Genomic DNA, 5206 nt, shown 5'->3' with positions numbered 1-5206 from the left:
ATTTAGGATTGTGGCAGGACTGTGGGTCTGGGTGAGTGGCCCCTGTCTGCTGGGAGCTGGCCCATCCCGAGTTGTTGGTGAGCTTGGTCATTCTGAAATTCTGGGCTGGTTCATATTTGGCTCTGAGATAGGCATTCTTTTTGGAGTATTTATCACACTCCCACATACAAAAGTGATAGGATCTGTAGACTCTCAAATGTGCAGGGTCCTCTCTCTTTCTTTCTTTTTGCTTTTAAGAGAATGAAGCCACTGTTCGAATCCACCATATGCTCTGCCGGGGAAGGAGGGACAATCTCCTCCTGTACCAGTCAGATCTGATTTAACGGTACACTCACACAAAAATAATACAGTAAAAATAAAAAAAAAAGAGAATGAAGCCTTGATTTTCCTGTTTCCCAAAGCTGGCAGAGTTGGTGGCGTTTTGGTTATCAGTCAGAGGGACCAAATCCCGCATCCTCGTCAGACTCCTCTGACTCTACCTTTGCTTCCACCTTGGCAGGGGCTGCAGTCACAGGAGCAGCAGTCACAAATGCAGATGGATTAGCCAGGAAGGCCTTGACCTTTGCAGCCAGTGGGAAGGGGTACTCAGTCTCCACGGACAAAGCCAGGACCCGCTTGTACCCACTGATGATCGAGTGGGGTACCGAGGCCACAGTCAGACATACGCTGGCAACATTGTGGACACCCTCCAAGAGGCGTGTAGGCAGAGTCCCCTCTGTGACGTCAAGCACTTCAGGACTGTTGTCAACACATGCTGGATGATCAGCCCGAAGGAGAAGGGGGAGGTCAGCATGTTAGCAGGGTGGCCTCACTAGCTCCCACCTTGTCTCCAGGATTTCAGTGGTGCCTCTGGAGATCTTAGTGGTGATGCACAAAGCCTGGAAGGAGGAGGTCTTCTCAAGGCCCAGACCAGTGTTCTGGGCCGGCACGGTAACCTCACACAGAGTGTTGGACAGTAAAATGTCCCTGAGCTCAGTGAGGACCTCTTGGTGAACACAAACCCCATGTTCCCCCAGGTGGGGGGCAGCAGCTTCTCCAGGGCCGAGTTGATGTCCAGGGGGCCACGGATGGCCTTGCACATCATTGTGTTCTTGCCCATTGGTACCACAGCCTTCCCGTGGAAGAACAAGCAGGTCTGCTGCATCTGCATGGAGCCCACATTATCTTTACCCGCAATGAAGCATTTCGGATCATCATCCGCGAGGTGGGTAATCTTAAGGAAGCAGCTCTGGGCATCACGGCGGTGCAACAGGGATTGCCACGCAGGTTTTAGAGATGATGTCACTCTCACGAGGACGCCTGGGGAGAGAAGCAGGGCTGTCTAGTGCAAAACAGAACTGTAGAAACGGATTCTACTCCCAGTATATTCTTCTGTGTCCTATAAATTCCATTTTCCCTCACTTGTGAAGGATTCAGGAATTAGTACTATAGTACCCTTGACTTTGAAAGTAAAAAAAGAATGAAAACGTCCATTCCCTGTCCTGTGTGTTTGTCCCAGCTGAAGAGCAGCACTCTGGTCACTTGTCACATAACCTCAGGTCACATCACACTGACATCTTGTACATTTGTGTTCTCCTAACGTTATAATCTTATTGTTAGGTGCTGTGGAGTCATGCCCAACTCATAGTGACCCTGTGAACAACAGTTCTGAACCTTGTCCTGACTGTGCCATCCTCACAATCTCTGACACTCGTGCTTATTGCTGCAATCACTGGATCAGTCCACCTTTCTTTCCTTCGTGGTCCCTCCACCTTTCCGATCACGATGCCTGTCTCCAAGGAAATCCTTGCCTAGCAACATGTCCAGAGTTAGAACAGAGTTCAGAAGTCCCGATCGGAGAATGGGGTGTAATGCAACACAACGGTTTTCCGTATACAGCACACTTGGCTCATGTCTCTTGCATATACATGACAGTTCTGCTAGGCATGTAATGACAAGGTGCACGTATAACCTAGGATACATTCACCCTCATGTTGGCTTAGATGTATACTATGCTGTGTTCCCTACTGTTAATTTAATGTGAAGTTTGCCTACTTAAAAGTTTACTGTGTGGCTCTTTCTTAAAAAGTTGGAAATAGAAATACCATTTGACCCAGCAATTCCACTACTGGGAATATACCCTAAAGAAACCAGAACTACCACCCAAGCAAATAAATGCGCACCCATGTTTATTGGTGCTTTGTTCACAATAGCAAAGAGTTGGAAACAACCCAAGTGCCCATCAACAAATTAATGGATAGAGAAACTGTGGTATATTCACACAATGGAATACTATGCAGTGCTGAAAAACAGAAAACTCATGAAATAGTATACAAAATGGGTGATCCTGGAGGACATTATGCTCAGTGAAATATCTTAAGTCACTAAAAGACAAATACTGCATAATGCCACTGTTATAAAATAGGACTGATATGGGGCTTGATGGGAAATTAAGAAAGGGGATAAATAATGTTGAAACAGACAAGGGAGGGAACTGTATATAAAGAATATATGATTAGATATTATTGGCATGGCAGGAGTACAGACAGAATAAGAGCTGCATAGTAAAGTGGACTGGGCTGGGGGCCGTATAACAATGAAATATTTTTTTTTCCAAAGGAAAAGAGTGAACTGGGGGGCAGGGGGCGTAGGAAGGAAAATGTACAACAATGATTAAATGGAAATCCAAGTTCTCTATAAACTTTCATTAAAATATCAATAAAAAAAGAAAAACATTTATAAAGTGTGTACTTTAACTCTTAGACAGCAGCATTCAATCTCGTGTATCACACATCTCTGGAGTGTTGTGCATTATTTCTGTTCAATTTTCTTTTGAAAATATTACCTCGAAGTGCATGATGGCTCCCAAACACAGCAAAGACCAAGTATTTATGATGATAATAGCAAGAGACAAAAGGAGCGGGTTGATCTGAAAGTGGAACAAAAGGTGACTAAGGAGCTGAGAGGTGGTAAAGGGGGCATGGCCATTGCTCCTGGTTCAGACCGGTCTTTTTGCTAAGTATGTAAATTTACTTTTAAATTTTTTCTTTTAAAATTATTTTGTGTGTGTGTGCTGTCAAGTTGGATCTGACTGGTACAGGGGGAGATTGTCCCTCTTTTTCCAGCAGAGCAGCTAGGGATTCGAATTGCCCACCTCTTGGATTGCAATGCAGCTTCTTGCCACTAGGCCACCAGAGCTCACTTTGCTAAGTATGTAATATGATGCTTGCAGTGTCCAAATCCCAGAATGTCCTGTTTCTGAGCATGAACAACATGCTTGCGATAGAAAGCCCTCACCTCTCATTGCAACTCAGGAGAAGATGTGCTACGGCTTATGCCATTTATGCCAGTGCTGTGTGTATTGGTTCTGGTTAACTAGTTGTTGGCATGTGGCTAGTAAGATGTATTGGGACAATTTCTTCCTTGGGGGGAGGGGTTGTGGAGAGTCAGGCTGGTGAATTGATGTCTAGATCTCTAGCAACTCACAGGATGTTGGCTTTTACAAACCCAGTATAAAGACTCCCTCCTTGTTGGTCTGAAATCTATTTACTAGGGATTTTCTTTTTCTTAGGGGCCATCCTGTGCTTCCTCAACTTGTACAACCAGAAGACTGTTTGAGGGTGTGCATTGCTGGGAGTATTACATGGACCCCACACCATGGCTGTTCCAGCTCTGGGGCAGGGGACACCTTTCCTGACGGACATGGTTGGGAGCATTGGTTAATGGACTTTTAAAATGCTTTTTAAAGACATCAGAGAAGGTTGGCAAACTGTAGAGCTATTTGTAAACATATCTCTGTTTTGTTGAGCTGTTTGAAATGAAAGACCACACCTGGGCTTTGTTCTCTCTGCTGTTACATCTAGTGTGGTTTGAGAGATGTTAGTTTTCTGTGGACCACAGACACAGAGCGAAGCTGAAGTGTGTTTTGCCTGTTGGCTGAGGTCCTGCGCGGTGACCAGGGGCCCAGGAGAGACGGGGTGGCCCTGGGGAGTGTCCTTGCGGCCTTGCCTTGCACACCTTCTTCCCCTCGGCTCCCACGTTTCCTCACTCCCATCCTCCCTCCCCTCTTCTGTGCCTTCTCTCTTTCCTTCCATTTGCTCATCCGTCCCCACCATCTCCTCCGGAAATGCCCCTTGTGAAGTTTCTGCACAATCCAAGAGTTATTTTGCCATCTCTTATGCTCTTCAGAGGACAATTGCTGTAGAATCTAATAAGTTATAATAAATATAGTTCCCGAGGACGGTGCTGTGCCTCCGTGGAGGGAGTAATAACTGCTTTGCTAAGGCATGTGTGCCATTATTTGAGAAGGTTTATTCCCATTAAATTTTGCATTTTCAAAATATGAGATGGCCTTTCTTATTATGCTTTTATGCCAGCTGGTTGGTTACCAGCTTGAATTAGGATGATGCCATGTGGCTGTTGGTAGTTCCATTAACCCTTCTGTTAAATGTGATTTATTTACACACACGTGTGAGCACACTTACACGAATTTCCGTAAACTTAGTTCAAGGGCATCAGTTAAAATGTTTCTCCTCACATTTGCTGTTCATAAAACACTCCAGGGAGAAATTGTTTCTGTGATATTTTAGATGGTTTTAAAAATAAATTTCAGCTATTGTGGTGTACTGCGGTGCTTTTATTTTATTCTCTCCATAGACCCAGCATGTCAAAAGAGGTTGTCTATTGAAAGCCAGGTTTTATTGAGTAATAATTATTGGGCTTCCCCCCTTTTGTAATCAAAGGCATGTAGAGCTGCACGTTGGAACTTCGATCACCGTGAGTAGTTCAAGTTGTATGTATGCTTCTGTGTAAATAACGGTGATGTGTTAATCAAGGTGGCTTCCTGGAGGGTCAGTCAAGCCCTCTTCTGCCCTTCTGGGACTCAGTGGGGGTAGAATAAATATTCCTGTTGGATGTGGCGGTTTCTGTGGCTTTTTCATGTGTCTCATCATTACCTTTTTGAAACCTGGGAATCCTGCTGTGTACTGATGCTTTTAGGTCCAGTGCCCTGTGCAACTGAACCCCAGCGCCAAACCCCTGAACGTGAACCTCAGTGCCAAACCCTGAACGTGAACCTCAGCGCCGAACCCTGATTGTGAACCCCGGCACCAAACCCTGAACATGAACCTCAGCACCAAACCCTGAACGTGAACCCCGTCACCAAACCCTGAACGTGAACCTCAGCGCCGAACCCTGAACGTGAACCCCGTCACCAAACCCTGAACGT

The 5206-nt window shown here is 45.5% G+C and overlaps 1 pseudogene; it reads right to left on the bottom strand.

The window, feature by feature from the left end:
• Positions 1-428: 428 nt before the first annotated feature.
• Positions 429-5206, bottom strand: part of LOC102851349 — a 13211-nt pseudogene continuing 8433 nt past the window's right edge.

Source organism: Elephantulus edwardii, unplaced genomic scaffold, assembly GCF_000299155.1.
Source record: "Elephantulus edwardii isolate Elephantulus edwardi_28Jun2011 unplaced genomic scaffold, EleEdw1.0 scaffold00207, whole genome shotgun sequence".
Taxonomy (NCBI): domain Eukaryota; kingdom Metazoa; phylum Chordata; class Mammalia; order Macroscelidea; family Macroscelididae; genus Elephantulus; species Elephantulus edwardii.
This window is presented reverse-complemented; position numbering and strand designations above follow the sequence as displayed.